The following is a 22,042-nucleotide window of genomic DNA, read 5'->3' as shown; positions in this document are numbered from 1 at the left end:
TCTTGATGGTGCAGTTCAGGGTCTTTACTCACGGTTACTCGGTTACTGCTCCAGGCCACCGCTGCAGAGGTGGCCGCCTGTGTCGCGCTGTGCTCACCAGGTGAGGGGCTCGATTAACCCCCAGGTCTTTCTGGAGTGCTTTGCAGGACCCCCTTTATGTCTCCTGTTTCTGGTCTTCAACCCCACTAGTGACCACGCTTATGTCCAGCTGCCTCGGACCTTCTTGGTGGGCAAACGTTGGCCTGCGTTTCCCAGGTCCTATGTGGTGCCTTTCTAGCGGGTTTGGTGAGGGGCTGCTCCACATGTAATGTCGCAGCCTCCGGTTCTTAGTTGAGGGTAGTTTCTCTCCTCCACTAATTTGGGATCCGGTTCCCTTCTTCTTGACCTGACCCCCCTACTCGGGTAGCGGCGGGCGTGTGGTGGCTACCAGCCAGTCCACACCCCTGGGGTCCCCTCTGTCCTTCTTGGAGCCCAGTCTGCTCCTCTTCCTCCTTCTTCCCTCCTCCAGGCTCAGGCCTCCTGACAGGGCCTGCCTGTGGAGCAGAGCCCATAAAGCAGCTCTGCTCCCTGGCTTCTCCTCCTGACAGGGCCTGCCTGTGGAGCAGAGCCCATAAAGCAGCTCTGCTCCCTGGCTTCTCCTTGCCTGTGGAGCAGAGCCCATAAAGCAGCTCTGCTCTCTGGCTTCTCCTCTCTGAACTCACTCCTTTTCCAAAATGGTGCCCCCCTCTTATACTCCTGTACAGAGTGCACCCAGGATCTACTTCCCCCACGCACACACTACCGGGTTCCCTTCTCTAGGTGTTCCCTCCCCCCACTCCAGCCAGGGACATGCTCACTCGTGCCTGCATAACTAATGGGAGCACCGTCGAGCTGTCCCCCGGAAATGTGGTGTAGTGCATGTGGGTGTTAGGGTCCTGAGCCACACTCCATCCTTACCTGGAAGTGAGATATCGCACATCTGGGTGAGATGCAATACCTCTGTAGCAACCGAACCCTCGGGGTGCTACAACTGCAATGCACTCCAATGGACTTAATAGGTCTCTGTACACATTCTGGGGGATATATAATGTCCCTCGTATACGATCCCGGTCACTGCCTCACAGGCTGGATTGGGCCAAACTTCTCAACACCACTGGATGATAGCAGCGGAACATGAAGTCAAATCCAGTGGGGGTTTTGTGGGGGTCTATTCCCATTAACCTCTTCACACCAAGACAGACAAAATCCTGAAGCGTATACCTATTTTATGTTGTCCTTCTTGTCCTTCTCCTCATCCTCCACCACCATATCACTATGGTGACCGAGATGCAACAGCCACATAATTTTTTAAGGGTGTTTATGATGCCCGTGGGGAAAATTTTTAGAGGCGCTGCCCTGGGACAAGATTGTGGACTTGGTTGCTGATGATGGTGGTTATAAATGTGCAATGACAGGTGCATGGCAGGAGGCATCTTCGCCTGCACCATGGACAGGGGATTGGCGTGCATGCTCAACAGCAGAACTGGCAGTGGTGTCTCCCTTAGACACTGTTTCTGGACCCTGGCATTCGGCCCAACTAGACAGGTGCTGTCACGCTGTCTCAGTATACTGGAGGTAGGGGGCCTAAGCTGACCCTAAGCTGGGGCCCTGACTAATCCCTCAACCTGGAGGTACTGTTAAAGGTACAGAGGTCCAGGCCGCCAGAGTAACCCCTACCTCCTGAGGATCCCTGCACCTAAGTAATCTAGTCCTGAGAAGGACCCCGATCACAACAAAAGGGAACAAGAAATAATATGCCCACACACAGTACTTAGACGAACGAGACAGTACAAGGGAAAAACCAAAACCACCTTGCATACAACAACTACACAACTACAACAGAGGGAACACCAACGGGAAAGGAGATAAATGATAAAGCGAGGAAAGGGAAAAAACACTTCCAAATACACTTATCTCAGAAACTCCAAACACCACGATCTGCTCTGTAATTCTGAATGAAATGCTTTCACCGACACTTCCCAAACAGACCAGCAGGCATTTGAAGGAGTCTCACTACAGAAATATTGATTGCAGCTGGGCGAGGCTGGACCTCATCTAGCACAGAGAGAGAGAGAATTAACTCCCTCACTGCCGAAAAAACACAAAGCACCAACAAGTCAGCTGCGAGAAGTCAGGCTGTGTACTCGTGACGATCTTCGTGGCGACACACCCGTAACAGTACCCCCCCTTCTACGAGGGGCCTCCGGACCCTCAGGGCCAGGTTTATCCGGGTGAGTCGTGTGGAAGGCCCGAACTAATCGGTCTGCGTTAATATCCGACGCAGGAACCCACATCCTCTCCTCAGGACCATACCCCTTCCAATGAACCAGGTACTGAAGGGACCGGCGATTAAAGCGTGAATCGATGACCCTCGATACCTGGAACTCCAAGTTACCATTGACCACCACTGGAGGGGGAGGTAAAGGTGACGGTACCACCGGCGCCACATACCTCTTAAGCAATGATCTGTGAAACACGTTGTGAATTTTAAACGTAGGGGGGAGGTCAAGACGGAATGCCACCGGATTAATAATAGAACTGATTCTGTACGGCCCGATGAACCTGGGACCCAGTTTCCAGGAGGGAACCTTAAGTTTAATATTCCTGGTAGACAACCATACCCGATCGTTCACACTTAGGTCCGGACCAGACACTCTCCTCCTATCAGCCATACGTTTGTATCGGTTTCCCATAGTATTCAGATTCTTCAGCACCCCTCTCCATACTGAAGCGAGTGATGAGGAAAATCGTTCCTCCTCAGGAACCCCCGAAGAGCCCCCCCTACTGAAAGTACAAAACTGGGGGTGAAAACCATATGCCCCAAAAAACGGGGACTTACCAGTGGACTCGCTCCGCCTATTATTAAGAGCAAACTCTGCCAGAGGTAAGAAAGAAGCCCAGTCCTCCTGGTTCTCTGACACAAAACACCGGAGATATGTCTCCAAGCTCTGGTTCATACGTTCCGTCTGACCATTGGTCTGAGGATGAAAAGCCGATGAGAATGACAAATGCATCCCCCGCCGTGCACAAAACGCCTTCCAGAACTTGGACACAAACTGAGACCCCCGATCAGACACCACCTCGGAGGGTACCCCGTGAAGCCTCACAATCTCCCCAATGAACACCTGCGCAAGAGTTTTAGCATTAGGGAGAGCCGGAAGAGCGATAAAATGTGCCATCTTGCTGAACCTGTCCACTACAACGAGTATGACCGTTTTACCCGAAGACGGAGGGAGGTCCGTAATAAAGTCCATAGACAGATGAGTCCAAGGACGCTCCGGGATCTTCAAAGGTAAGAGGGCCCCAGACGGACGGGTATGTGAGGTCTTAGAGCGCGCACAAACCCCACAGGACGCGACAAAAGTTACCACCTCCTTATGTAAGTTAGGCCACCAAAACCGACGCGAGAGGAGATCCACAGTTGCTTTACTCCCCGGGTGTCCTGCAAAAACTGAGTTATGGTGTGCCTCGATAACCTTTTGTCGCAACTGATCTGGAACAAACAGTCTCCCCGGAGGTCCAGCAGGGGCGTCCCCCTGAGCCTCCAATACCTCCTCCTCCAGCTCAGAGCATACTGCCGAAACCACCACCCCCTCCTGAAGGATAGGAATCGGGTCGTCCGTATTCCCGGCCCCAGGGAAACTACGAGATAAGGCATCCGCCTTTACATTTTTTGACCCAGGACGATATGTAACGACAAAATTAAACCTGGTAAAAAACAATGACCACCTAGCTTGTCTGGGATTCAGACGTTTCGCGGACTCCAGATATAGCAGGTTCTTGTGATCGGTGATGACGGTGACCGGATGAACTGCCCCCTCCAAAAAATGGCGCCACTCCTCAAAAGCTAATTTAATGGCCAAGAGTTCCCTATTGCCGACATCGTAATTCCTCTCAGCGGACGACAATTTTTTAGAGAAAAAGGCGCACGGATGCCACTTACCAGGGGACGAACCCTGTGACAATACTGCTCCCACCCCTACCTCGGAAGCGTCTACCTCTACAATGAATGGCTGTGACGCATCAGGTTGAATGAGTATGGGTGCCGAGGCAAAACATTTTTTCAAGGAGGAGAATGCTTGACAAGCCTTGTCAGACCACCTAGAAAAATCCGTCCCCTTTTTAGTCATGTCAGTGAGAGGCTTAACCATGGACGAGAAATTACGAATGAACTTCCGGTAATAATTAGCAAACCCCAGGAAACGTTGTAGTGCCTTAAGATTCTCTGGCCGATCCCACTCAAGAACTGCCCGCACTTTCCCAGGGTCCATACGAAAACCGGACGCTGAAACCAGGAAGCCTAAAAACTGGAGTTCCTGTACGGCGAACACACACTTTTCCCACTTGGCATACAGTTTATTATCCCGCAAGATCTGTAACACCTGCCTAACGTGCTCCTGATGAGACACCAGATCCGGCGAGTAAATTAAGATATCATCCAGATATATGACAACAAACTGTCCCACCAGGCGGCGAAAAATGTCATTAACAAAGTGTTGAAACACCGCCGGGGCATTAGTCAGACCGAATGGCATGACAAGGTTCTCATAATGCCCCTCCGGAGTGTTAAACGCCGTCTTCCACTCATCCCCCTCCTTCATCCTAATCAGATTGTACGCCCCCCTGAGATCCAACTTAGAGAACCATTTGGCGCCCACGATCTGATTAAAGAGATCGGGAATAAGTGGGAGCGGATACGGATCTCGGACCGTAATCCGATTAAGTTCACGGAAATCCAGGCAAGGGCGTAGGCCTCCATCTTTCTTCTTAACAAAGAAGAACCCCGCAGCCACCGGTGAAGATGAAGGTCTAATATGCCCCTTAGCCAGACTTTCTGAAATATAATCCTTCATGGCCTGCCTCTCAGGACCAGAAAGGTTATACAACCTAGCTTTAGGTAACTTGGCCTCAGGGAGCAGTTTTACAGAACAGTCATACTCGCGATGAGGAGGTAGTTCCTGACACCCTTTCTCCGAGAATACATCCTCAAAGTCCGCCAGAAATGGAGGTAAGACCCAAGGAGAAACCGCACCGATGACCGTGTTCATGCAGTTTTTATTAGAGAATTTACTCCATTGGCTTATCTCTCTGGTTTGCCAATTAATAACCGGGTTATGCTTAGCTAACCAAGGAAGGCCCAACACTATAGGAGTGGGAAGACCCTCCAACACGTAGCAAGACAACAGTTCTTTATGTATTGCCCCCACTTGAAGTTTTACGTCATGCACAGCTTGCAAAAAACTTCCCTGACCGAGAGGCCTGGCATCGATCGAGAATATGGGGATGGGTTTAGCCAACTCACTCAATCGCATACCTTGAACCCGGGCAAACCGAGCATCAACCAGATTAGCCCCGGCCCCACTATCCAGAAGAACAGATATCCTCTCAGTTCTCGTACCCACCACCACCTCCGCCGGTACGAGAAACTGAGACAAACCTAGGGACGAAATACCTACTCCCAGATTGCCGTCCACCACACAACCTGGGATCAACAGTTTTCCGACGACTCTTCACTCTGCAAGGAACGGGATGGACACCCCCCAATAAAATGTCCCTTTCTCCCGCAGAAGAAACACCTTCCTGTCTTATGGCGCACCACCGGTCCCCTCCCCCGAAATGATGTCCCTCCTAATTGCATAGGCTCCTCTGGACTGACCAGGGGAACCACCATATGAGGGGACCTTGTAGGAGGTGGAGTCATCACAGGGGGTAGAGTTATCCCGCACCTCTCCTGAAGCCGTCTGTCAACGCGAATAGCAAGGGCCATAGCGGCTTCCAGTGACGCGGGAGAGTCATACTGTGCCAACACATCCTGTAATTTGTCGGATAAACCATGACAAAACTGGCTCCTAAGAGCCGGGTCATTCCACTGGGTGTCCGTGGCCCACCTACGGAACTCCGAACAGAATTCCTCCGCCGGACGATCTCCCTGCTGGATCCTACGTAACTTAGACTCAGCAAGGGAGATCCGATCTGGGTCATCATATACGAGTCCCAGAGCAGCGAAAAACCTATCCACTGACTGGAGAGCCGGGGAGCCCGGGGGAAGAGAGAACGCCCAAGATTGTGGGTCCCCTTGTAGGAGCGAGATGACAATTCCCACCCTTTGTTCTTCACTCCCCGATGACCGAGGCCGCAGCCGAAAGTACAATTTGCATGCCTCCCGGAAAACAAAAAACTTGTCCCGCCCCCCAGTGAACATGTCAGGGAGAGCTACTTTAGGTTCTGGTCCGGCTTGCTCCTGAGGATGCAAAACCTTGGACCTAACGTCCGCCAGCTCCATGGACAAACTCTGCAACTGCCGAGCTAGACCGGCTACTGGATCCATGGTAGCTGGAAAAAAGCTAAGTGGGTCGGTGAAAATGTCACGCTGTCTCAGTATACTGGAGGTAGGGGGCCTAAGCTGACCCTAAGCTGGGGCCCTGACTAATCCCTCAACCTGGAGGTACTGTTAAAGGTACAGATGTCCAGGCCGCCAGCGTAACCCCTACCTCCTGAGGATCCCTGCACCTAAGTAATCTAGTCCTGAGAAGGACCCCGATCACAACAAAAGGGAACAAGAAATAATATGCCCACACACAGTACTTAGACGAACGAGACAGTACAAGGGAAAAACCAAAACCACCTTGCATACAACAACTACACAACTACAACAGAGGGAACACCAACGGGAAAGGAGATAAATGATAAAGCGAGGAAAGGGAAAAAACACTTCCAAATACACTTATCTCAGAAACTCCAAACACCACGATCCGCTCTGTAAGTCTGAATGAAATGCTTTCACCGACACTTCCCAAACAGACCAGCAGGCATTTGAAGGAGTCTCACTACAGAAATATTGATTGCAGCTGGGCGAGGCTGGACCTCATCTAGCACAGAGAGAGAGAGAATTAACTCCCTCACTGCCGAAAAACACAAAGCACCAACAAGTCAGCTGCGAGAAGTCAGGCTGTGTACTCGTGACGATCTTCGTGGCGACACACCCGTGACAGGTGCTTTGCTGTCATGTGCCTGAGCATGCTGGTTGTGGTCAGGCTGGTAGTTTTGCTGCCCCTGCTGATTCTGGCATGGCACATGTTGCAAATGGCCTTTTTGTGGTTAACTTGACAGTCTTTGGAAGACTTAACAGTTGGACTGGCAACTTCCCTCATATTGATGTTCTGGGGAACAACTGCCCGCCTTGTGTCTGTGACCACCCCACTGCTTATTCCTGCCTGTTGTGGTGCTACACCTCCCTCCTCCTCTGTGCTGCCCTCCTTGCTTGCCAGGTTGGCTCAGTGACTTCATCGTCCACCACCTCGTCATCCACATACACACCCTAAGCCTCCTCCTGACTTGCTGGCAGTTGTGTCTCATCATCATCACCCACCTCTTGCCACAGTAATTGCACTTTCCCACCATTGTCTTCGTGTGACCATGGCTGCTCAAATACTTGGGCATCGCTACATGTGATCTCCTCTTGCCCAGCTTGAAGCGGACCGGGCAAGAGGCCCGAATCTATAAATGGAAAAGTGAACAGCTCTTTGGCGTGTCCAAGTGTGGGATCAGTTGTCTCCAGGCACTCGGCATGGTGGGATTAATGATCAGGGTGAGGAATATGTGGTTCAGACTTAAGGCTACAGAGACTAAACCATGTGGAAGACAAGGTAGTTTTGGTGGCAAACTTACTGGAAGCATTATCTGCTATCCAACCAACAACTTTTCACTCTGCTCTGGCTTCAATAGTGGTGTTCTACGGCCACTTACAAAAATGGACAGGAAGGTAGAGTGACATGATGTGGGTGCTTATTGTGCTCCCTCAGCAGGCACAATTTCAGCTTGCCCACGGCTTCAGCCTCTGCGTGCACCATCACCATCACGTCCACTTCCCAGTCCTTTGCTATGCGCTTTGCCCATTTTAAATGGAGTATAATGTTTGTCACAGTCCCAAAAATGTCAGCATTATAACTGCTCTAATATCGGATCATGTTTGGTTACCACGGTTTTAGGCAGCGGCCTTATAGTATGGTATTGCTCAGCGACCAAGTGTGAATAGGTTTGAACAAAAGACAACTTGCAGACTTTAAATGGAGTATAATATTTGGAACGCTCCCAAAAATGTCAGCATTATTACAATAATATCGGATCACGTCTGATGACCATGGTTTTAGGCACTGGCTTAATAGTATTGTATTGATCAGTGACCAAGTGTGAATAGGTTTGAACATTACACAACTGGCAGACTTTAAATGGAGTGTAATATTTGGCACGCTCCCAAAAATGTCAGCATTATTACAATAATATCGGATCACGTCTGATGACCACGGTTTTGGGCACTGGCTTAATAGTATTGTATTGGTCAGCGACCAAGTGTAAATAGGTTTGATCCACACACAACTGGCAGACTTTAAAAGGAGTGTAATATTAGGCACGCTCCCAAAAATGACAGCATTATTACTATAATATCGGATCACGTCTGATGACCACGGTTTTAGGCAGTGACCTAGTAGTATTATGTTGGTAAGGGACCAAGTGTGAATAGGTTTGAACAACACACAACTGGCAGACTTTCAATGGAGTATAATATTTGTCACGTTCCCAAAAATGGATTATTACCACAGTAATATCAGATTACTTGAGATGACGGACAAGTTTCTCTGCTTCTACAATACAGCAATGCTATTAAAATCAAACAAACCTGGCTGTATGCTGCTAACAAGCAAATGGAGCTGTAACAATTATGTATTATATTGCTTTTCAAGCAAATAATCAGGATTAAGACCAAAAAGAATATTAGCCCTGATATATAGGGCTATGGATATCAGTAACAGCAGCAGACAGAATGTGCAATGCACCCTATTCTGTTCTATACACTCTCCACAAACTATGCCTGCCTAACTCCTGCTATCACCAGGATTGATATGCATATGGGTTAGTCCTTAGGAGGACTGTTAGTTTAGATGTTTATTGTTGTGGAATACCTCACTAAATAAACCACCAATTCTCTCCCTCACTCAGCTGCAGCTCTGCCTGTCTGAACTGTAGACTGTTATGAGCATAGGTCATCGAGTCTTTTATAGACCAGATGACGCTATGCGGCCAGCCAATCACTGTTACGCCACAACCAACATGGCCGCGGCATTTCAGTGACTGGCAGGCAATCCCCGCATGTTTATTTGCTGTCTAAACAGCGCCAAACATGCGGATGCGGGAACTTGAGCTCCCGCCCGAGCATCCAGGAAGTACTCACCGAGCGCCGAGCATCTCCTAAACCCTTCATCCAATTTTAATGTGGATATGACTCGCCCCCTGGGCCGTGGGGCACTCGGATCCGGGCAATAGGGAAACGGTGGGAGTAGTAGTGGCAACCCGGTTCCGTGGCTCAGGATGGTCAGGCCAGTGGTAGTCCGTTATGTACTGATGTTTATGTCCGACTACGCCACCCGTGGATTGCGGTTATTAGGAACCGCCGCTGCATGCAGACCGCTGGGGCTGATGAGGTGTGCAGCTAGGGTAGTGTGACTGGAAGAGTGCGGCCCCAGGGCAGTATAGTGGATGGTGGGAGTGATGGTAGTGAGAGTCCCAGTGCTGGTAGTGCTGGAGGAGCAAGGAGCACACAGACAACAGGTTGCAGTCCAGGGTCTTTACTAAAACAGGTAAATTGACCCACAAACAGTCCCGGCTAGGAGGGGACCTGGATGTCTGAGAGCAACGGGGAAATTGGCCCTGGTCAGGGTGAGGGTGTAGGTCTACCGTGCTTTCTGCGCTCCTTCTGGCTATCTCCTCCTGATAGGATAACAGCCCACGTTTCCGAGCTCTCCGTGTATTCTCGCCTGTATGGCCTGCGACGTGGGTTCCTTTCTGCTCCCAGCCTTGTACGGCTTTACTGGTCCCTTCGGTTGTGGCAGGGCCTCCAGGCTTCTTAGGCCAAGGAATGTACAGTCCCTTGCGGACTGGTTCTCTGCTGGGGGATGTGGAATCCTTCCAGCCTCAGACACCAAAGTCTGGTAAAGTTAAGTCTTTTCTCTGCCAAGACAGGCTCTCTTCGCCTCTTGTCTCTGACTTGTGGCTCTCCTACTGCCACACTTCCTCTTAGGTGCAATCAACTTTCTGTCCCTGCTCCACTCTGGGACACGTCTCAGTGCTGAGACAGGCAATCCAGTTCTCTCTAACCCTGCCCTCAGTACCAGCTTTTATAGGGGCAGCCAGCTCCCCCTACTGGCCTGAGACAGGAGGCATTGCATGCTAATGTTCCCCTGACTAGAGAACCTCCCCCTTGCTCTCAGACACAGCTTTAATTACACTTGTGGCATCCAGGTCAGGGTGACACATTCCCCCCTAGTGAAATTTAGTACTCCGGGACTAAGCAGTAAACAAAGATAATATACATAACAATAAAACATTAATAGACAGACGACGCACAAATTGAGTTCTTAAGGTCACAGTGTGGTCTGTGACCAGGTGTCCATATCACCAAAACAACGGGAGCCTTAACCAGGTGGGGGTCTGTCCTACCCCAAGTCCTTCACAGTCTTAGTTCATTCCTGGGTTAGGCTCAGAATGCAGTCCATACAAGGTCCCGGTTATAAAAAGTCCATAACCTGTGAGTCCTTACGGTAGCTGCAAGAAACTGAAACACACTATTAATAAACATGCAGGTAACTTGGCAAACATTTCAACATTTGGCAACAGGGTTATTTACAATTTAGCACACTCTATATTCTCCAGCGAGCGGGTATCTGCCCCTCTGTGCTCCTGGTTGACCTACGTAGCCCACTGTCTGGTGGTGGACCAACTTGGCTCTCCTCAATAGCGTTAGGGGTACAGCTACCAGCTGGGTGTACAGGTAGGGCAGCCAGCTGTCTGCGGGTCCTTTGGCTTACCGCAGGTATGGCAGGCTCACTGTCAGCAGAGGGTTGACTCTCCTGGGCTGCTGGAACAGGCTCTTCTGCCTCTGGAACCGCTTGCTCCTCTTCACCTTCCGGCTCTGGTGTTGGTTGTTGCTGGGCCGGTTGCAGGAAATGCAGGACGGGTACCACTATAGCATCATTTATGCGAGTCCAGGACTGAGGGATCTCTCCGAGAACGGTGCTGATCATTTCTTCCTTGTCCTCTGCGGGTTCAAGGTCACTCTGATCTTCTTCTGCACTACGGAGTTGCTCGGGGCACCTTTTGAGGTCGTCTCTGGAGACGACACTAGTGGTTTCTCCTCCGTCCTTGGTGATTACGCACACCTTTGGGTTGTCGTGGTCAGACTGCAGTACGGTGTAGGGTTCCCTTTCCCACTGGTCGTCCAACTTATGTAGCCTTCTCTTCCGCTTTAGGACTTGCTCACCAGGGTCTAGGGGACCAGCAGGGGTGTGTTGGTTGAAGAGTTTTTCTTGCCTCTCTCTCACCTGGGCCAGGCTCTTCTCCACACTCTCCTGTACCTTCTTGTACTGCAGTTGCCTTTCCGTATCCCAGTCTGCATCCGGGGAGGTGTCCTCAGGTATTAGGACTCCCATCTCCAGGTCTACAGGCAGCTTACCTGGTCTAGCTCGCATCAGATAAGCCGGGGTGCAGTTTGTAGCATTCACCGGGATATTGTTGTATAGGTCTATCAGGTCCGGCAGTTTTTCTGGCCACTGGCTGCGTTCCTCCAGGGGCAACGTCTTCAGGAGATCAATGACTATATTGTTCATCTTCTCACACATCCCGTTGGTTTGTGGGTGGTAAGGCGTTGTACGAATTTTCTTACAGCCATAGAGGTTGCAGAACTCCTGGAAGATTTCAGCCTCGAACGCTGGACCCTGGTCTGTCAGGACCTGTTCCGGATACCCGTGTGGACGGCAGAAGTACTGCTGGAAGGCTCTGGTCGCTGTTTGGGCTGTCAAGTCCTTTACTGGGACCACCACTAGAAAACGGGAATAGTGGTCCACGATTGTCAGTGCGTAGATGTATCCGGACCGGCTTGGAGCCAACTTGACGTGGTCCAGAGCTACCAGCTCAAGAGGCTGCGTGGTGACGATGGGCCTCAAGGATGTCTTCTGGCTGGTGCGGTCCTTCCTCCTCAGGTGACAAGGGACACAGTCTCTGCACCACTTTTCTACTGCTCCTCTCATGCCGACCCAAAAGAACCTTCCTCTTAGTAGGAACTCCAGTTTCTTCCAACCGAAGTGTCCCGCTCTGTCATGGTAAGCCCCCAGGACCATAGCTGCATCCCGCCTTGGGACCAGGACTTGCCAGGTCAGCTCGTGCGTCCGGTGGTTGACAATCCTTCTGCACAACTTGCCTTCGTAGAGGAACAGCTTGCTCTTCTCCTTTCATAGCTGCTTGGCTTCCTCTGGGGCATCTGGATCTAGGCGGGCGTCTTCCCGGGTCAGCAGATCTTTCACCAGGCGGACTGCAGGGTCACTATCTTGGGTCTCGGCCCAGCTGTGGTGAGGTAGGGGATTCATCATCACAGTTGTTAGATCCTCCTCCTTCACGCGGTGAGAGTGTTGAGAGGCTCCATACCGGTGAAACGCGGGGAGTTCTACCTCCTCCAGCTCTTCTGGGTCTTCGTCACCTTCAGGTAAGTGAGGCATTCTTGATAGGGCGTCCGCGTTGGCGTTGGTTTTGCCTGCCCGGTACTTGATCAAGAAGTCATAGTTGGAGAGACGGGCCATCCACCGCTGTTCCAGGCCACCCAGTCTTGCATTGTCCAGGTGTGTCAACGGGTTGTTGTCCGTGTACACGGTGAACTTCGCGGAGGCCAGGTAATGCTTGAAGCGTTCCGTCACGGCCCACACCACCGCCAAGAATTCTAGCTTGAAGGAGCTGTAATTCTCCGGGTTCCTCTCGGTGGGCCTCAGCTTCCGGCTGGCGTATGCGATCACCCGTTCTGTGCCCTGTTAGTTTTGGGACAGTACGGCTCCCAGTCCCACATTACTGGCATCTGTGTGGAGAATGAAAGGCTGGCCGTAATCAGGGTAGGCCAGGATCTCATCCCCCGTGAGGGCCATATTTAGCTGGCGGAAGGACTCCTCTTCTGGTTTATCCCACTTGAAGGGTGGCTTTTGACTCCTGGACTTGGACTGTCCGATCAGGAGGTCCTGCATAGGAGCTGCCATCTTAGTGAACCCGGGGATGAACCTTCGGTAGTAGCCTACCAACCCGAGAAACTGTCTCACCTCTTTGATGTTCGAGGGGCTTGGCCAGCTCTTGATTGCCGTGACCTTGTCAGGGTCGGGGGCTACTCCTTCCGCACTTACCACGTGCCCTAGGTACTGGACTTTTGGTTTCAGCAGGTGACACTTCGATGGTTTCACCTTCAGGCCATAGCCTGCCAGGGCTTCGAACACCTCGGCCAGGTGCTTGAGATGGTCCTCGTAGGTCTTCGAATAGACGATCACGTCGTCCAGGTAAAGGAGGACCGTCTCGAAGTTTCGGTGCCCTAGACAGCATTCCATCAGCCGCTGGAAGGTCCCTGGTGCGTTGCAGAGCCCGAAAGGCATACAGTTGAATTCGCTCAGTCCCATCGGGGTGGTGAAGGCGGTCTTCTCCTTGTCAGCCTCTGCCACAGGAACCTGCCAGTACCCGCTAGTAAGGTCCAAAGTAGAAAAGAAGTTAGCAGATTTTAGTGCGGCTAAAGACTCTTCTATTCTAGGCAGCGGATATGCGTCTTTGTGGGTGATACGGTTGATTTGTCTATAGTCCACGCACATTCTCATGGTGCCGTCTTTCTTTTTCACCAGAACCAAGGGGGCTGCCCAGGGGCTACAGCTATCTCTAATGACCCCAGCTTCTTTCATTTCCCGCAGCATACCCTTGGCGTTCTGATAATGTGCAGGGGGTACAGGTCTGTGCCTCTCTTTTATTGGTGGGTGGCTCCCTGTGGGGATGTGGTGTTCTATCCCTTTTACTCTGCCGAAGTCTAGCGGGTGCTTACTAAAGACTCTCTCGTACTCCTGTACCACCCGGTAGACTCCTTGTTTTTGGTGCAGGGGAGTGGAGTCAGCACCCACGTGGAGTTTCTGGCACCAGTCCTCTTTTTGTTTCTGGGAGCCATTACCCTCCGCCTGAGGAGATGGAGGCAAGGGTTCCACGGCCCTGATAGCTTGGTGTTCGACAACAAACAGTTTGGCGAGTGTAGCGTACCTGGGTAAGTGTACTTCCCTCTCCCCAATGTTGAGGATGCGGACGGGCACCCTCCCATGACGGACATCAACCACCCCCCGGGCTGTCAAAATGGTGGGCCTGCTGTCTGAGTACACGGGTTCTACCATGGCTTGGTAGTCTCTACCTCTCAACCCGATTGCAGTCCGACACCAGATCATCATTTCACTTTTGGGAGGCATGGAAATGGGGAATGGATCACTGAGTCTTACGCTACCGATCTCACCACCAGACAGTTCTACCTGCTGCCGTCTCATCAGGGCTTTTATCTCCTTGTTGAGGACCCTCTGTTGGCTGGAACTAGCATTCACCGCCACCTGTTGTTGAATTACAATTACCTCTGAAAGACAATTTTCAATTATGTTAGTACCCACAGTTATTTTAGGGTGACTTTCATGACGGTCAATGTCCACAATAATCACTCCCTGTGCCGGCAGTTCAACTTTACCAATTTTAATGGTCATCTCCTTGAACCCCATCTGCGGCACGGGTAAGCCATTACTGGCGATGATGCTCAAGTTACTGTCTGGATACCGTGTGATATCAGCATCAGTCCAATACTGCTTAAAAAGTACATAAGGGATTGTGGTTACTTGCGACCCAGTATCCAGCAAGGCGCTCATGGGGATACCGTCCAGCACCACGGGTAAAACCGGGCGCCCCCCAATGTACTTATCACGCCAATTATAAGGGCCTGGTGATCTTATGCCTGGGGGTCGGCCCTCTGCCCCAGGTAGGACCCGTTTAAATTACAGTACCTGGAAATGTGTCCGGTCTGGTTGCATCGACGGCAAATGGGCTGTCCATCCTCTGCGTAGCGGTCTGTGGGCCTCCCTCGGAACGACGGGATCCTCCTCTGTCGACACCACGGGACATCCTCCGGACTTGAAGCCAGCTCGATGGGTCTTGACGGGTCCACTTGCAACGCCTGGACGGTCCTGGTCAACGCCGCGACGCTCCTGGTCAGCTCCTGGACTTGGTGGTGCAGGCCTTTCGACGGGGCTTGGTTCAGGGCCTGTGCATCAGCCTCCACGGAGTCCATAGAGGAGGGCGCCGCCTCCTGGTGGTAGGTGATAGCAGGGCGCCGGGGGTTTTATAGCGCCACTGGTTGCAGATTCACGGAGCACCCTTATGGCCCTGTCCTTAAATTGGGCAAAGGTCAGGTCGGGGTTCTGAAAGAACATGAGGCGCAGTTGGGCCCTGTGGGCGCTAGACAGCAGACCTTCTATGAATTGTTCTGTTAGCAGCTTATCGGTTTCCTGCACACTGCCAGGGTCAGTTTGTTGAATAGCCCTCAAGGCTTCCTGCAGATTTAGGGCATAGTCTCTGATGCTGTCCTGTGCCCGCTGCTTACATCCATAGAACCTCATTTTAATCTCAGCGGAGGTACGTGTATCAAAGGTACCCCGCAGCCGGGCCAGAATACCCTTCACAGTCCTTTTCTCCTCAGTGGGCCATGATTTTACCTCCCTTTGGGCTGCGCCAGTTAACTGCCCTGTTAATATGCTGACCTTCTGCTCCTCTGTCAGGGGGTAAACCTGGAACAAACTGTATAGCCTTTCCTTGAAGTCAGTTAGGGCATGGGGCTCCCCTGAGTATTTGGGCAGCCAGGCCGCTCCAGGGATGTAGGGCAGGGCAAAGGGCATCACCGCTGCTGCAGCTGCGTTGGTGGTAGTGGGCGCCTCTGTGTCCGACATCTTCCTCCCCCCTAGTTAAGCGTGGCCTACCTTCCGACGATCCTCTTCTGTAGGCCGCGGCTCCGCTGCTGCTGCTATGGACGAGGACCTGGCGTCGCGTCCTGATGACGTCAGCGTCGCTCTCTCTCCCTTCCAGGACCTTGCGCAGCGTCGGTGCGTGGGGCGGAGCTTCGGATCTCGCGCGGTTTTGACGTCCACGCCCCTCTTCTTCCCGCGCGGCGTCCTGAAGATGGCGTCCGATGGCGGGAAGCAGCCGCGGATGGCGGGAAGACGGCCGAAGACGGTGGGAAACGGTCCAAGATGGCGTCTGATGGCGGGAATCGGCTCCGGATGGCGGGAAACGACTCCGGACGGCGGGAAACGGTCCAAGATGGCGTCTAATGGCGGGAATCGGCTCCGGATGGCGGGAAACGACTCCACAGGTAAGTTACAAAAGTCTTTTTCAGGCACGCAGTACCCGGTGGTTGCGGGCACGAAATCCTGCCGACTACGCCAAAGCTGACTCGCCCCCTGGGCCGTGGGGCACTCGGATCCGGGCAATAGGGAAACGGTGGGAGTAGTAGTGGCAACCCGGTTCCGTGGCTCAGGGTGGTCAGGCCAGTGGTAGTCCGTTATGTACTGATGTTTATGTCCGACTACGCCACCCGTGGATTGCGGTTATTAGGAACCGCCGCTGCATGCAGACCGCTGGGGCTGATGAGGTGTGCAGCTAGGGTAGTGTGACTCCCCACGGGAAGAGTGCGGCCCCAGGGCAGTATAGTGGATGGTGGGAGTGATGGTATTGAGAGTCCCAGTGCTGGTAGTGCTGGAGGAGCAAGGAGCACACAGACAACAGGTTGCAGTCCAGGGTCTTTACTAAAACAGGTAAATTGACCCACAAACAGTCCCGGCTAGGAGGGGACCTGGATGTCTGAGAGCAACGGGGAAATTGGCCCTGGTCAGGGTGAGGGTGTAGGCCTACCGTGCTTTCTGCGCTCCTTCTGGCTATCTCCTCCTGATAGGATAACAGCCCACGTTTCCGAGCTCTCCGTGTATTCTCGCCTGTATGGCCTGCGACGTGGGTTCCTTTCTGCTCCCAGCCTTGTACGGCTTTACTGGTCCCTTCGGTTGTGGCAGGGCCTCCAGGCTTCTTAGGCCAAGGAATGTACAGTCCCTTGCGGACTGGTTCTCTGCTGGGGGATGTGGAATCCTTCCAGCCTCAGACACCAAAGTCTGGTAAAGTTAAGTCTTTTCTCTGCCAAGACAGGCTCTCTTCGCCTCTTGTCTCTGACTTGTGGCTCTCCTACTGCCACACTTCCTCTTAGGTGCAATCAACTTTCTGTCCCTGCTCCACTCTGGGACACGTCTCAGTGCTGAGACAGGCAATCCAGTTCTCTCTAACCCTGCCCTCAGTACCAGCTTTTATAGGGGCAGCCAGCTCCCCCTACTGGCCTGAGACAGGAGGCATTGCATGCTAATGTTCCCCTGACTAGAGAACCTCCCCCTTGCTCTCAGACACAGCTTTAATTACACTTGTGGCATCCAGGTCAGGGTGACACAGATACCCTTCAAATGAAAGCTGAAAGTCTGAACTTCAACTGCATCTGAATTGTTTTGTTTAAAATTCATTGTGGTAATGTCTAGAACCAAAATTAGAAAAATGTTGTCTCTGTCCAAATATATATGGACCTAACTGTATGTCTAGTGAAACCTTTTCTTATACTACAAATGAAGTAGCTGAAATTATTTCCAATGTCTGAATTCCCAGTGATTTGGCACAAAGAATACCACATGGCTTGAGGGTAAACTTTCAACCAACAATGTTTAAAGATAATGACAATTTTTGTAAAAGATTCGAGCAAATTTTAAACAAGTACTCTTTCAACTTGTTTGTATTGGCATTCCTTGAGAAAGACGCCAATACAAACCTTTCTATGAACTCAGAAAAAAGGTACATACCCATGCCTACGCTGCCCGCAATGTAGCAATATACAGCGGGGTGATACTTTTTTCCACCCCCATACCGGGATTAGAATTCAAGGTTTTTTTACTTGTGATTCTTCTTTTGTAGTGTATGCGATCAAATGTCCTTGATGGTCTCATATATGTTGGTGAGACAACCTAACCTATACGAGACCGCATATCTCAAAACAAGTCGAGTATAAGATGTGGGAAGACTTATCTCCCCTTATCTTACCATTTTAATTTAAAGAAGCACTCCGTAGAACAAGTCAATTTTCAGGTTCTGGAACATGTACCACCATTAATATGTGGGGATAATAGGATTCAGGCATTAAAACGTCGTGAAGCTTTTTAGATCCATACGTTGGATACGTTGTAACCTCGGGATTTAAATAGAGAGTATGAGTTATCTAGCTTTCTGTAAATGTATTAATTATTGTTTTTCTGTTTCAGACACGTACTACTTGATTCCTTTCTCTGGAACTGCATGAAATCACATTTCTTCTCATAGAACTTTATTCACTCCTGTGGGTGATGATGTTGTCTGTTGATTAATGCTTGATATCACCTACTCCTCTCTATTTTCTTCTCTTCCTTTCTTTTCTTTTATTTCAATCTAATACTACATTGGGTAGTGATCAGTATATTTCCCTAAATTATTTTTCCTTATATTTTTTTCCCCTTGGTCTAGTTTATCCCTTAAACATGTATTACTATATTTTTCTTACTAATACCATTGGTAGCCAGAGGTCTACGCTTTATGAACACCTGTGATTCTATTATATATATATTCCCCATTCATTTTAACTGCCTTTACCTATTTTTTTCTTTTCTATTTGGATCTGGGTTATTGCAGATCCAATAACATGACACCGGGTGGCGACATACACATTTGTGCTTGTTACTTCCGTGTTTGCGATCATGTGACCTGATCACATGACCAGAAGTGAGTCATGCAGGTCCTTTTGCTCAGATTCCATTGCAACTTATGAAACAGGAAGTGGCCAATTGTCAGATCCTTGTCTCATTACACGGTTGCGTCTAGATCGCAGTTGATTTTTTGTGGTCCTCACTTTAGCCACTCCATTCTAGACGCCTCACTGCTGAACTTTCTAGATCGGAGTTGATCTTTTGAGGTTCTCACATGCTCCTCTTCGATCTAGTGCTTTCAGTGCTGAAGCGTCTAGATCGGAGTTTATCTTTTGAGGTTCTCACATTCTCCTCTTCGATCTAGTGCTTTCAGTGCTGAGGTGTCTAGATTGGAGTTTATCTTTTGTGTTAACCGTTTTAACAGTTCCACTCTAGATGCTTCAGTGTTGAGGTGACTAGATCGGAGTTGCTGGAGTGAGGGCCTCAAGAGAACAACTCCAATGTAGACAGTTCAGCACTGACACCACTAGATCGTAGTTGATTCCAGGAGCTTCTCATACACTCTGCAATCTAGATGCCTCTTCTGGCTTTTTATTGTAGTTTTAATGCTTTTTTATGGAATTGCTCATGTTTTTAATGGAGCAAACATCACAGGTCAAACAGGATTTTTTTATGCACTGTTATATATTTTTTCTATTTTTACACTCTTATACTTTGTGTTTGGGCAAAATTCTTTTTTTTCCAGATTAATAAAACTTGCATTGTCACTTTTTGCAATATAAAAAATTACACTCAGCACTGATTATTCAGTTTTGCCAGAATGTGACTTTTCCCATTTGTCCACAGCCCCGACATAGTGAAGAGTGTGCGGAGCTCCACGGGGAGAGGTGTAAAAGAGCGCCCCCGACAGTCACTATAATATACAAAACAGAATATATACAGTACAGACCAAAAGTTTGGACACACCTTCTCATTTAAAGATTTTTCTGTATTTTCATGACTATGAAAATTGTACATTCACACTGAAGGCATCAAAACTATGAATTAACACATGTGGAATTATATACTTAACAAAAAAGTGTGAAACAACTGAAAATATGTCTTATATTCTAGGTTCTTCAAAATAGCCACCTTTTGCTTTGATGACTGCTTTGCACACTCTTGGCATTCTCTTGATGAGCTTCAAGAGGTAGTCATCGGAAATGGTCTTCCAACAATCTTGAAGGAGTTCCCAGAGATGCTTAGCACTTTTTGGCCCTTTTACCTTCACTCAGTCCAGCTCACCCCAAACCATCTCAATTGGGTTCAGGTCTGGTGACTGTGGAGGCCAGGTCATCTGGCGTTTCACCCCATCACTCTCCTTCTTGTCAAATAGCCCTTACACAGCCTGGGGGTATGTTTGGTGTCATTGTCCTGTTGAAAAATAAATGATGGTCCAACTAAACGCAAACCAGATGGAATAGCATGCCGCTGCAAGATGCTGTGGTAGCCATGCTGGTTCAGTATGCCTTCAATTTTGAATAAATCCCCAACAGTGTCACCAGTAAAGCACCCCCACACCATCACACTTCCTTCTCCATGCTTCACGGTGGGAACCCGGCATTGAGAGTCCATCCGTTCACCTTTTCTGCGTCTCACAAAGACACGGTGGTTGGAACCAAAAATCTCAATTTGGACTCATCAGACCAAAGCACAGATTTCCACTGTTCTGATGTCCATTCCTTGTGTTCTTTAGCCCAAACAAGTCTCTTCTGCTTGTTGCCTGTCCTTAGCAGTGGTTTCCTAGCAGCTATTTTACCATGAAGGCCTGCTGCACAAAGTCTCCTCTTCACAGTTGTTGAAGAGATGTGTCTGCTGCTAGAACTCTGTGTGGCATTGACCTGGTCTCTAATCTGAGCTGCTGTTAACCTGTGATTTCTGAGGCTGGTGACTCGGATAAACTTATCCTCAAAAGCAGAGGTGACTCTTGGTCTTCCTTTCCTGGGGAGGTCCTCATGTGAGCCAGTTTCTTTGTAGCGCTTGATGGTTTTTGCAACTGCACTTTCAAAGTTTGCCCAATTTTGCGGACAGACTGACCTTCATTTCTTAAAGTAATGATGGCCACTCATTTTTCTTTACTTAGCTGCTTTTTTCTTGCCATAATACAAATTCTAACAGTCTTTCAGTAGGACTATCTGCTGTATTTTCACTGAAAGTCGCACGCGTATTTTCACTGAAACTCAGCAGCCATTTGAAAGACATCAAAAATGGGCTTTTTGGAACAGTGATAGCAATGGTACACGTCATAGAGTTTCAGAAACGAGGTCTCCCACATGCGCACTAAGCAAATCATCAATCTAGATCATATGAGGTGAGGTGAGGTGAGGTACAGATCCTCATATGATCTAGATTGATGATTTGCTTAGTGACTTGGCTTGAACAAGTTTTATAAAGATTTTTTCTATTTTTCATTGTTTGACCTGTACTACTGTAATTCATGCTCATGTGGGTATCTATTATGGTGCTCTTTTCTTTTTTTTTTTGGTTAATTATTAATACTTACTGCCTTTTTTTAAACATTGTGTTTTTGTCTGATTTTAAATATTACTAATAAAGAATTCTTTGTATTTTTTGGATAATATTCAGTTTACGTCTTTTTTCTATTTGATATACTTACTAGTTGACGTTGAACAGCGTCACGTTTGGGTCCCTCCTACTAAATTTCTGCATGACTCTATTGGTCAGTTATGTTGACTGACAAAGTTCCGAAGGTAGACAGCAGCAGTGGTCGGCCTCCTACACAACGAGTAAATTATTCATGATCATGAGGCCATCCATCTCCTTAGTTTTCTGTTCCTTGGAATGCAAGCGCATGTATGTAGTAGCAGCTAGGCCTGAGGTGGTCAGCGTTTTGGCGCATATCCTACCTCCTACGAGGATTGCTGGATGTTTTCCTGCTACTATCCCTGTTCTATGACTCCCGTTTAAAAAAAGCTTGATGTGATGAATGATGGATGAGGTGGTGGCAAAGGAGAAAGAGCAGGAGGAACAGGAACCATTCACACCAATGTCAGGTCAGTCAACCACACATGTCTTGTAGGATATGTTTCTGTACCAAAAGGAGAGGTTTGGCTACACAGTTATAGGGCATACAGTGAGTGCAATGCCTACCAAAAATTTTGAGGCACTCCAATGCCCCTTAGAAGTGACATGGAGGTCAGAGGGCCTTAACTAAACCTTTTTTTCCATTTATAGCAACTGGGTCTACTGTACACTGTTGGCCTAAGCAGTGAATGGAAAGCTTTCCAAAAATTATGAGGAACTGCAATGCCCCTTGAAACAGACGTGGATTACAGCATACTAAAAACCTTCTACCCATTATTGGGGAGTGGGTCTCCCTTAGTGTTCACTTATGCATTGAA

Source organism: Phyllobates terribilis, unplaced genomic scaffold (genome assembly GCF_046119375.1).
Source record: "Phyllobates terribilis strain yellow unplaced genomic scaffold, ASM4611937v1 Scaffold_454__1_contigs__length_1458546, whole genome shotgun sequence".
NCBI classification, from domain to species: Eukaryota; Metazoa; Chordata; class Amphibia; order Anura; family Dendrobatidae; genus Phyllobates; species Phyllobates terribilis.
Note: the sequence above shows the minus strand (reverse complement) of the source record.